The sequence below is a fragment of the Sturnus vulgaris genome, chromosome 28 (assembly GCF_052056855.1).
Source record: "Sturnus vulgaris isolate bStuVul1 chromosome 28, bStuVul1.hap1, whole genome shotgun sequence".
NCBI lineage: Eukaryota > Metazoa > Chordata > Aves > Passeriformes > Sturnidae > Sturnus > Sturnus vulgaris.
The window spans coordinates 6,313,833-6,326,426 of NC_142270.1; the positions used below are offsets into that span (position 1 = coordinate 6,313,833).

The following is a 12,594-nucleotide window of genomic DNA, read 5'->3' on the forward strand; positions in this document are numbered from 1 at the left end:
CTGCCCTGCTCCCAAACCCTGGAGCACATCCTGGTCACCTGAGAGGTCACCTGAGAGGTCCCTGTGCCCCCAGGCAGCACAGCGAGCCCAAAGCCTGCAGGATGGCAGGGTCCCCTTGTCCAGGCACAGAAATGTAACTGGGTGTCCTCCTGCCTGCGATTCTGGCAGGGGGTTTCACTGCTGCTTTTCCCAGGCATTGCTTTTTCATGGTGACAAAAAGTACAGCAAGGCAGAGCAGACAGGAATGGGGATTAGGAAGAACAAAAGAACAAATGGAAGCAATACCTCCTTCATGCTTTTGCATGAATATATTAGGCTAAACTGCTATGAGGATTCGAGCATATGTAAGCTTGGCTACTTAAAATAATTAGAAAGCTCTGGTAACAATAACTGCTCTAGGCAAAATTAAATTTTGACAAAATATAATAGAGTCACCTTAGCAAGGAAGATTTCCACACAAGCAACCCACTACCAGCACCCATTTATAGAAATCACCCTTGCAAACTGGCCACTGAAACAAAGACAGCGCCAGAACAAGTTTAAATTCAAGCACCAGTCATTGACTTGAGAAAACAGACAATTACCTGTCCCACAGAAATGCAGAGGAGCAAAAAGTCTCTTCCCCTCCTCAACAGCAGGCAAAGAATGTCCAGCTAACATGCAGTGAAAGGAATGCACGAACTGCATTCAGTGAATGCATTCAGTGAGATGCAGTGAAAGGAATGCCCCTTTCCAGCACAGAGGTTTTACAGCTGCCTCAGTCCCCAGGCTGGTTTTGCACCAGACCTCAGGGAAGGTCCAGGGCTGGAATTTCCCTGGGGATTTGTGCAGGAACCAAACACCTGCTTGTCCCAAGGGACTGGTGCAGAGATGCCACAGCCAGGCTGGATGGTGGCTCCTCTGCAGCAGAGGCAGGCTCCAGACACAAAACCCTGAAAAAGAAAAGAACACAGCCTAAAACCAGCACTTCCTCCTCTCCAGAACAGCTCCCTCCCCGTTTCTGTCTCATCTCAGATACACTTTGCATTACCCTTCTGTGGGTTAATCCGAGCAGTGATTTATTAACTTCTTCTGCCTGCAAGTGTGATAAAGGGAGTTCGTAAGCAATTAATATTTATGTATTTCTAATCACTTAATACCACTGTGACTGTCTCCCTGCCCACATGCCTCACTAGCCCAGGACTGATGTCAGCCCACCTGTCAGGATGCAGCAGGGGAGGGAGGGGCTCAGCCAGCAGCGTGTCCTCGGCTCTCAGGGACACTCGAGGGCAGCCACAGGTGCTGAGCAGGGTGGGACATGGCCCTGAACGCTCTCAGAGACTTTTCTTGCTGAGAACTGAAGAATTAACACGGGTTTCATAACCTTGAACAAACTGCCATGCTGAGGCATAAACACCTGAAACTCCTGCTGTCCTCCTCCCCAGGTGGGGACATGATGGGGCCTCCACAAATGACAACTGCTCTGTTTCCTTCGGTGGGGTTTATTCTGGCTTCATGTGGCACACTGCAGTGCCAAGTCCCCTCCCTGCCCCAGATCCATGGTCTCTGCACATGCCAGCAGCTCCAGGAATGGCTCAGTGTGTCACAGGAGACCTCGTTTCAATACCTTGTGCCATATGCTTGCCATTCTTCTCAGCAGTTTCAGTGACTGTAACAGCTCAATGAAAAATCAGTTTGATCAGACTGACGCCAGGTTTTGGCAAAGTCCAGAAAGGTGCTAACTAAGCTGCACTAAATTTTACAGGACAGCAACCCACAACTGACATCAGAGACATGCAAAGCCAAATTACTTTCTAAGGAAATGCTCTGCACCTGCTGAATCCCTCCAGGTGGGGTCACATGCTGAATGTGTCCTGTCACACAGGAGAGTGGTGGAAGTGCCCTGGAATTCCTGTACACACTCATTGTTTCTATTACCCAATCGAGGACAGGAAGTGTCATAGGAAACACAGGGTTCAGCAACTTGTCTTCTTCCAGTCAAGAAGAGAAAAAAAGACTTGTGGTCTCTTATCTGATTTACTCTTGAAGGCCTGTAATCACTTTTTCCAAAATTAACAGCCTCCGAAATCTCCACACTGGAGCACAAGAGAAGCGGCAACCGAGCACGTGTACAAATGCCAAATGCAAACAACAAGTCAAAAATTAAATGTCCTGATTTTCATGTTATGAATTATTTGTGGCTTTTGCTGCTGTCACTCTCCCGTGGATTAACATCTCGTGTAACACCTCCTGTTTTCGTCTGTTGTTTAATTTGTCTTGCAATAAAAAGAAAAAAAGCCTTTACTAATAATTAATGTGCTTTGAGCAACTCTGTCACTGCACTTACATTGAGGCATCTGAAGAAATGCAAAACTGCCTTTTGAAGTGCCTGATTTCCCAGCACGACAAGACAATGGCTGAGCCTGTTCCATGAGTAAAATTCTCCTCCTGCTTTTATTGCCTTGGGACAGCCTGGGTGCTGGAGGCCACAGCAGCCAGGAAAAAGGCTGGGATAGGGCAGCCCAGGGCAATTCTGTGCTGCTGGCTCTCTCTGGCAGCCACAGACAGAAAGGACAGGACAGGACAACCCATCCCACGATGACAGGACTCTGCAGCCCACCCTGAGCTGCTGCAAGAGCCCAAATTCACAGCCATGGGATGTGCAGCCTCAGCCTGTACCAGCACCCGAACTTCCTTGCTGTCCCTCCATAGCCGCAGAGAGGTGGAGCAGGGACAGGTAACAGAGCCCAGACAATCCTGAGTCCCAGGGCAGTGTGTCCCTACTCACAAAGAGCTCCCTACGAGCCACATCTCCAGAGGATGTGTGTGCTGTTTTCAGTTTTTCCCAGTCTCCTGCCAAATCAAAGATGTTCCACATCCCTCCAGCTGTGCTGCACATCTGCTGTCTCCACCATGCTTCACCTTCCCTGCAGTTCTTGTTTGGTTTGGGGTTTATCCCAACTCCCTCCATTCCCTAAATCCTCTACAGAGTCAATTTGCTTCACTTCTGCACAGAGCCTTTGATGCATTTTGACACGCTTTATTGGAGCCTGGAAAATCAGAACAAGATTGTGTGTGGCATGAGCTGGGGAGCAGGAGAGATCCTGCACGTGGCTGCTGCATGTGTCAGCAGAGAGGAGAGCTTGTGGAGAACAGCATGGGGGACACAGAGCCTCAGTGCACACCAGGCTCAGCCTCAGCACCCCAAATGCCTCACTTCACACCATCTCCCCAGTGTAAGCAGGCAAGCTGATCATTTCCTGGGGTTGACTTCTTGATAGAAGTGCCCAAGGGGCCAGGCTGGACGGGCCTTGGAGAAAGCTGGGCTAGTGGAAGGTGTCCCTGCCCACGGCCAGGAACTGGAACACTGTGATCCTTAAGGTCTTTTCTAACCCAAACCATTCTGGGATTCTGTGCTTGCCAGGACTAAGAAAGGTACAGTCACACAACAACAGTGCCCTCCCCATGGATGGAGATGGTGTTTTTGAGAAGAGCCTCTCAGCTTTCCCTTGCTGTGGAGAGGAAATGGCCTGGGATGTCTCACCGAATTCCCACGACTCACGAGCTCTGGGCTAGGGGGAAAGCTGCCAGATGCTCCCATCTCCTCACCTAATCATCAAGGTACCATTTACATAAACAGAACCAAGGAAGAGAACAGCCTGATGAACACATCAGGAAAGGCAGTGCTCTGTGGCAGAGGGAAGCCAGGAGAGACAGGCAATACCCTGCAGGCAGAACAGCAGCAGGGCCAGGTCTCCAGGTGAGCCCCTGCAGCCCCTACCTGCAGCACAGCGCCCACCTGAACGGGGGAGCAAAAGCAACAGACTCGAGCTCATGCGTGGCACTAAAATCCAGCCGGCGACTTTTTGACCTAGTGCCTGTCTGAAGTGGGAACAAAAGTCAAATTACAGGCACACAGAATCAGAGAGCAAAGGGCAGATCTGGGAGAGCAGCAGAGACAAGCCCTCCATGCCCTGCAGGGCCTCGGGGGACACGAGGGGAGGCCACTGCCAAGTTCAGAGGGAGCCACATTGCAATTCTGAGAGTAGCATCATCCCTTCCCTACAAATGAAAGTATCCCATTAAGCACATGAATTTTTCTAATTATTCACATGACATCATGTAGCAGGGTTTAATTGCAAACGCGCTGATTTGAATAAAAATATGTTTAAAAAAAAGAGATTGATATATTGTGACTGTTTTAATACAGTTTGTAAGAACTCAAGGAAGAGCAATCACATCTCATGCCTCAGGGTGTCGACTCTGTGTCCTGCACACTTCAAGGACGGGGCTCTGTCACTCACTGCAGCATGGCCAGGTGGCACAGCTCAGCCCTTAGAGCGGGGACAGCCCAGAAACCTCCCAAAAAAATAAGGGTTAAAGCAGAGCTGTGCAGGCTTCACAGAGACTGCACTGGAGACAGAGCCGCTGCTGGAGCCAGATGCAGAGGGGGGTTAGGATGCAGATGCTTTAGGATGGTCAGCAAAAGAGGGACCTTGACCCGGGACTCAGCTACTGCAGGCACCTCCCTGCAGGAACAGATTCCCCCTGACTAAGCCAGGCCTCCCCAGGCCGGGGAGGATGCCTAGTCCAGCACAGCCTGCTCTGAAATCCTGGCTCCTGCTCGCCTCCACAGCCCAGTGCTCTCCCACCCCAGCAGCCCGGCCGGAGCAGGGGGTGCAGCCAGAGCCAGGGCTACCATGTGATGCCCACAGTCGCCATGGAAACGGTGGATTCTCACAAAAACACACAGAAATATCTGTGCACTCATGGAGTGTGGGCACAGCCGGGCTGGGGCACCCCGGTACCGGGGGTCAGTGCTGCCCAGTGCAGGGGGAGCACACAGCCACAACAGGCTCCCGAACAGCCCTGCCCTGCACTCACCGGCAGGCTGACAGTTTATTTCTGGATAAGCAGGACCTACTTCTTCCAGGGGCTCCCTAATAACGTACAAAACAGCAGGAAGCGAGGCAAGCCGAATCCCATGCCGGCAGCCCGTTGCCTCTGGTACTTTGCATAATCAGGGCTTGTCAGTCCCCATCAGCTTCAGCTCAGAAACCCAAGAGGAAAAGCCATGTAAGGTGGCAACGGACTTGGAAGAAGCCTCCAGAGAACAAATCTGTCCATCGCTGATGGGGGATTATTTTAATTCTGGATCCTTGATAAAAGCCTGCATGCTTGCCTAGCTGGCTAAGCTAAAGCACTTCTTCCCAAAACCATCATCAGCCTCAGCAGCACTAACCCCACATCAGTTCATTGTCGCTGCTGACAGCACCGAATGCTCCCCGCCCAGCCCTTAACCAAGTCAGATTCAGCAGAGGCAGAGATGCTCCTGGTTATCCTGAGCTTTCAGCCGAGGTGCAGCAGGTGGGCTGAGCTCCTGTCCCACCCTGTATTTGCCAGCCAGAGGTGACTCACCGAGTGCCACCCGCTGAGGATTTACAGGAGCCCAGGTGCCACCAAGGCAGCCGAGCAGCTCTGGCCAGGAACCCTCCCTGCCTGCGAGGACTGATGGACTCTGCTCCCTTCAGCCACAGCTCCCTGCGACAGCACAGCTTCTTGTCATCGGTGAAATGATTTACAAACAAGATAGCACGAGTACAAATGTTTCCAGAGCCCCCCAGTTAGCACAGAGCAGCTAAACCTCTGGCCTCGTTTAACTGCACATCCAAATTCCACATCCTCTGAATCGGCAGATTTCATTAAACTCCTTCTTATTATCATGTAATCTGTCAACCAGCTTTGTGAACACCAGCAAACAAGGAGCTTTATCTTAAAAAAGCATAAAACATTTACATCCTTCCTACAGCACTTTCTGTGTCTTTGTCCATCTTTGTTTAAGAAAAGAAAAAACAAATCCTCCTTTTGTTTGCATTTGCTGTCTTCTAAGAAGCAGGAGCATCTCCCACTCTCTGCCACACACAGCAGAAGCATGCTGGACTTTCATGTCGGACCTGCCTTCCTTGTGCTTGGGAGCATCTCAGCAAACCACTCGGATAATTCACGTTTCATTTTCTCCTCTCGGAAAAAACCCCACCATTCTGTCCCTTACCAACAGTAGGGTGATGAGAAATGGTTTATCAATGCCCACTGCAGTGCTCCAGCCCCGTGTGCCAAAGGGTCTCCAGAAATGCACATTGTTCCATTTTTGTGAGAAATTAAACTGCCATTGCAGACGGGCTGGAGCTGGGCACGCTCTAGGGCGGGCCCTGGCTGCTCCTTTCAGAGACCAGCTCTGACTCATAGATTTGGAAAGGTCTCCCTTTCCCTGCATAGTCTGGGGACTCCAATTCCTACAGTATTTATTAGGCATCCCCTGTGGTACTGGGAAGAACAGAAAGGCATTAAAACAAATTAATGTGTTTCATATACCATCAGTTTTCCAGGCGGGGTTTGTAGGTTATCCTGCACCCGTGGCTGTCAGCCTGACGGTCTGGCCAGGAGGAAAAAGGGCTCAAAAATGCTCCTCATATGTTCTGCAAAGCCAAAAACATCCCGGCTGCTTTGTAATGTCCTGTCTAACCCACTGTGGGAGCAGAGCACTCTCAACTGGCTCCTCTCACCCCTCTGTCTTCACTTTTCTGTTCCCAGATGTGGGGACCTGCTGGGACCCCCAGCCTGAGCCTCTGGGAGCAGCCAAGGGGAGCAGCCCAGCACCTCCCCACAAAGGCACAACAAGCTGCAAGTAAAGGCCTCTGACAATTAAAGAGAGAAAATAATGGGTCCCCACACTCTGTGTGGCTCCTGTCCCCGCCAGACTACCATGAACTACAGCTGCATGCTTGAAAATTAGACAGATTAATTATTGCTACAATTAGTAGTATTGTGAATCATCTCTGGTGGCAGGAAATAATATTGTCATAAACTTGTCTAATTGCTCAGTATTTTCAAATGAGCAGTTGAATCTGCAGTTATCATCTTGATGCTTTCACCAGTGACACTGTAGGATGGAAAACACAGAATTGATTAATTAGTTTTCATTTTAAGTCAAACTAAACTCTGGCTTCCCTCTGCCATGAGCTGCCACTGAAGCCAGGGCTGAAGCTCGGAGGTGGCAAGCACAGACGTGGCAGACAGGACCAGTGCCCTGAGACCCAGGGCAGCCTGAGCACCTGCTCACACCGAGGCCACAGCAGCTCCTGCCTCTAAAGCAACCAGCTCACACCTGCTTATTATACACCAGGTAACAGAGGGGCTTGCACAGCATTCTGCACAACAGCACGTTTAACCTGATGATTTATGGTTTCAAATGCAGTGGGTGCTCAATTCCATGCCGTTCCTGGGGGTTTCTGACAAGCCACTCTAGGTGCTGCAGATCCAGCACTCCAAGCTTTTCCCATTTTCTCAGTGAATTTTGAAACCAGAGCATGTCTCACCTTCACAGCTCGCTGCTGGGTGTCATGTCTCTGGCTGCATCCCTCAAGACAGCTTTAAATACCAATGTCTCACTTCACCACCAGGTCCACCCACTGTTTTTAAGTGGCTGGATCAAATTTAGGAGCAGTTCTGAGTTCACTGTGCAGTTCCCCATGTCTCCTCGTGGTTCATGTCACTGTCTGGGAGCTGTGGGTGCAGCTCCACCACAAACACAGGGGCAGTGGGGACTCTGCTCAGGTGCCCTTTGTGACACACACAGGTAACATGTGTGTGATACATAAACAAGTAGATCAAGGCAGGAGACAAGTGACGCCTCTAAGGGCCTCGAGTGCTGAGGATGATAAACTGGAAAGGTTTATTTATACTCTTCCACCTTCAGGACTTGTTTCACCAACAAAGATGCACTGGCAAAAAGCAGGTCTAAGCTTAGCTATACCTTTTACACCATTCCCCCTTAAACAAGGCAAAGTAAATATATTTCTGCTTCAGAATTAAGAGCAGCAATATTCTTCTCCCCTATTACTTTCTAAATGAAGCTCCTGAAAACCCTTTTTGAAGCTTCCCAAATTCATTTCCAGACCTGCTGCCTGCTGTGCTCAGGAGAAATGGATTAAACGAGCCTTTTGAAGAGCAGCTGCCCGTAAGCTGCTCTGGGGACAGCTCAGCTCAGCTTTTTCCGTGTCTCCTGGAAGCAGGACAGACACCAAAACTCGCAGGACCAAACCTGCATGTACAGGCAAAATGCTGCCATTTGGTGAGCACTGCACCCGAGGCTTGGGTCACAGGCAGCCAGGGCTGGCAAAGTCACCCAGGTCCCTGACAGCACAACAAAGGCCTAAAACCTGTCAAGCATTGCACAACAGGCAAGTTTTCATATTGCAAATATTCATCTCCAGCCATTTCTAGTTAATGAAACAGAGCAAACTGTCGAGGAAAATGGGAACATTACAGTAAAAACAACAACAAATTAAACTCTAATGCAATTAGAGAGTAATTAGGGATCTATCCTCTGGGAGCATTTTGGAACTCTGGGTCTTTCTCAAAATCTGATCCCTCTGCTACTTTATTCCTTTCTAATTAATAAGGAAAAAGTGAGTGGCACGGCTCCCCCTGGCTCCCTGCAAAAAGCCATCTTCTGCTCTGCAGGAGCAGGAGGTGGTGGCAGGTAAGGCATTCACACCTCCAGGCCCAGGAAAACGCAGGTGTCAGCAAAACAGGGTGCAAAGGGAGAACAGAAACCACTGCCTGTGTCTGCTGCAAGGTGACCAGAAACAAAGACCCAAATGCTCTTGTGTACAAGCCAGGCTGAGCAGGCACAAGCTGACAGCAGAGCATAAGCCACCCCTGGAAAACCCTTTGCTTTCCTGCACACAGGTCTGATACAAGCCACAGCCCAGAAAAATACGTATTTAATACCTCCTGACTTTTCAAATGTACTTACAAATCTACTCCTATATGTACCTTAACTAAAGCTCCCAAGCTCGCTGCAGGACAGAGCAGGGCAGGCTCTGGGCATCAGTCCCTGCAGTGCCCTGGGCAGGGCACGGGGAGCCCTCAGCACCCACGGGTGCCCCCACAACCTGCACAGTGCCTGGACTGCCTCCCTGACAGCCCAGGGCACATGGAGCGTGGCACCAGCAAAATCCAGGAAATCACAGGAGAACTGAAACCAAGAGGCAAAGATGCACTCTCCCGTTCAGCCATTCCTCCATCCAGGCTCACCCACACGGTGCCTGAGGGTTACAGCAGAGCCTGGCGCTGCTCAACCTTCCTCTGGGGGATGCAGGCACAGTGAACACTCTCTTCACAGGGTCAGGTGCTAGGGCAGGAAGAAAAGCTTTCTCTCCATTCCCCGAGGCTGCTGCTATTCCTGGGGGCAGCCTCGTCTGCATTTCACAGCTCCAGTGCTCCTCACAAGGGGTGTTTTTCATGCTTTGAAGGGAGTACTAAAGCTGTGTCCTGCCATATGTCCTGTACCTGCCCAGCAGATGTCAGGTAGATAACTCCCTGTGCGTTCAGCATCTCTGCAGAGAAGGGAGGTGGGAACCTTGACCTTCAACTGTTTCTGTACCCAAATCTGCCCCTGGGACACCCAAAGCCCCGTTCTGGCCTAGAAATTGGCCCAGTTCTGATCTCTCAAACCAGTTCTGGATCTCAAGTTACACCTCTTTCCTTGGGAGCTTAACCCAGATAAAGTGAGAACCCCAGATCCAAAAGTGCCCAGGGCACCAGTGCAAGGACCAGCCCCAGGGCCCCAGAGCCATTTCCAAGGGGGTCTGAAGAGCCCACCTAGTCATGAAAGAGCACCTTGCAATGGAGAAGGGTATGATTAGAGACTCATGGGTCTCAAAAAGATGCCAGCTTCTGACCAAAAGTTGCTTCTTGCAAAGGAATAATTCTCAGCAGACCCCCACTATTGCTGTCTGCCCTTAACCACTGGCATGAGGGCTGTCTGTTGGGGGGCTTGGGGATCTTTCCTCCCTCACACAGGCAGGGGTTACAAATCCACCACCAGACCAGGCATCAGCATTCCCAGGTGAATCCCCAGCAAAGAGGAGAGGTGGTGCAGGAGCCATAAATCCCCAGAGAGAGGAAGCCAGCTGCTCGTTGTGAGCAAGGTGCTCAGTCAGCAAGGACCAACGGGCTGCACCAATTCCTCTGCAAACTGGAAGCAGCAAATAAAACAAATCCAGGCAAATATCAGCAAAACAACTCCTTACACACACACTTCTCAAATGGGGGCAGTCAACAAAGCTGCAAATAGCTGAGGAGGCCTCTCAGGGTGCAGCACACCTGGAAAAGTGAAAGGCAGGCAGCACTGCACCTCCTCTGTGCTGTCCAGAGCAGGAGAAGGCAGAAAAGCCTAAGGGAGGAAGGCTGGATGCAGAAGAAAAGTTAGGACTGAGCAACTCAGAGGCCCTCAGACGGAAATGACTTCTGAAACACCCCAGCCAGCCAGGCACACGCAGAACTGTGGTGCAACGTATGGACAAGGATCAATTATTTGGAGTGACTCATAAGTGACTAAGAATGGTCAGATAAAATCAATTATGAGGATTGGAAATCACCCCAAATTTTGAAACTGTCCCACCCCAGGATGTGGCCCAAAGGCAGGATCCTCCCCAAGGACAGGGATGCAGGAGGTGCTGGTACAGGGACACTTGCATCAGGAGGTTTATAACCTACAGGTCTACACTGCTCTGGGAGTAATAAAGGATTCCTGACCTTCCCCATCAGGGGCAAAGACCCATTTATACTCTAGAAAGCTCCTGTGCTGCCCCTCCTTCCTGTCCTTTCCTACAGCAAGTCAGTCTAGAACCTTTAACAAAACACCTCTTATTGTTTATCAGGTGCTTGCTACTCCCTGCCCCACAGCACAGGGCAGTGTCAGGCAATGCTCCAGGTCACCATCCCCGCCTGTGGAATGATGACGGCCCCAGAGCTGAAGCTCTTCTGCCCAGCGTCTCCCTTCCTGAGCTGCTCCTGCCCCAGAGCATCCCTCTGCTCAGCGCTCAGCCCCCGGGGCCGCTGGCTGGGTTTTGCGGAGGGGCTGCACGTGCTCCTGGAGGAGCAAACAGCACAACCTCACGCACAAAACGCAAACTGATGGTTTTTAACTCAACGCTCTGCAAATCCCGTTCTTCACTAAATACCACACACTCGGGTCACTTCAGCACCACGGGAGGTTACGAGGAGCGTGTGACTGCTCCAAGGGCAGGCACCCAAGCGCGATTAGCATCAGGAACTGGGGGGCACTGCCCAAGTCCGGTATCTAACTGAGGCATCCGAACCGCCAGCAACCCAGCCAGCTCCGGAGGCCTTTCACACAGCCCAGACCGGGGCAATTTCCTCGCGCTGTGTCAGGGCCAGCTGTGGCCGGGCTCTGACCCACGGACAGCCCCGATGCAACCTGTGGGGCCAGGCACGGACCGAGCCCAGCCCGCAGCTCAGCGGCCTCCCCGCCGCCGGGCTTTTGGTCTCCAAGCCCTGGTGGCTTGGCAAGTTCTCCAAACTTGCCAAACAACACAGAGAACAGGCTGATTTTCCTGCATCTACAGACATCGACGCTCGTATCCCAGCAGCCCCGGGAGTTCCCGTTCCCACGCCGGACCGTGGGGATGCCCGTGCAGAGCTCGTTCCGGCAAAGCACCCCGAGCCGCGCCGGCACCGAGCCGCGCCGGCACCGAGCGGCACCGGCACCGAGGCGCGCCGGCACCGAGCGGCACCGGCACCGAGCGGCACCGGCACCGAGCGGCACCGGCACCGAGCCGCGCCACCATCAGCACCGGGGCTGCTTCCCGAGAGTCCCGCACCACAGGCCTGGCTGGCTCCGGCCGCCGCCTCACAGGTGGATGCAGCATTCCCTAAAAACTCTGCCGGGAGAACACTCCAGGGCTCGGCGCGGGTCTGGAGCGGGCGCAGGGCGGGCGCCGGTCGGCACTGACCAACGCCGCGGGTCCGGGGGTGCCACGGGGGCACAGCCGCTTCCCGACGGGGCGAACCCGCATCCCGGCTCCATCCGCAACCGCCCGAACCGCCCCGGCAGCCGCTCCCAGCCGGCACCGGCTCCCTCCCGCCGCCGCACCGACACCGCGATTGACAGACTCCCATTCCTCTGCAAACTTTGCTGCAACTCCCATCAACAGATCCCCGCAACCACCCCCGCGCGAGCCGCGGGCCGGTGCCGGTACCTTCGGGTGCGGCCAGTGCCCCGGGGGCGATGGCCAGTGCCTCCAGGGCCGGTGCCTCGGGCGCGGCGAGCCCGCTCCAGCCGGGCTCCGGGGCCGCCGCAGCCGCAGCTCCTCCGCCGCCGCTCCGGCGGGCCCAGGCCGAGTGCGGCGGGGGGCGGCGGGCGGGGCCGGGCCGGGGCCGCGGCTCCTCCCCGGCAGCGCCATTGGCTCCGCCGCGCTCCGCAGGGCCACCCCCGGCCCGGCCACCCCCGGCCACCCCCGGCACGGCCAGCCCCGGCCATCCCCGGCCGTCCCCGGCCACCCCCGGCACGGCCACCCCCGGCCATCCCCTGCCATCCCCTGCCACCCCCGGCACGGCCAGCCCCGGCCACCCCCGGCCATCCCCTGCCACCCCCGGCCACCCCCGGCACGGCCAGCCCCGGCCACCCCCTGCCACCCCCGGCCATCCCCGGCACGGCCAGCCCCGGCCACCCTCGGCCCGGCCACCCCCGGCCACCCCCGGCCACCCCCGGCCCCGCAGCTCGGGGCGCAGCGGAGCTGTCCGGTC

The 12,594-nt window shown here is 53.8% G+C and overlaps 1 protein-coding gene across 5 annotated transcripts in view; it reads right to left on the minus strand.

The window, feature by feature from the left end:
• Positions 1-12,187, minus strand: part of ZMAT4 (zinc finger matrin-type 4) — a 45,467-nt gene extending 33,280 nt beyond the window's left edge. Inside the window, exon 1 of one of the 5 annotated variants that reach the window (XM_088180149.1) lies at positions 12,048-12,187. The gene's annotated coding sequence lies outside the window, so the exon portion shown is untranslated. Of the gene's footprint in view, positions 1-584; positions 1,168-12,047 lie in introns of those variants that run through there. The other 4 variants (XM_088180147.1, XM_088180151.1, XM_088180148.1 and 1 more) reach the window with 4 other exon arrangements.
• Positions 12,188-12,594: the final 407 nt, after the last annotated feature.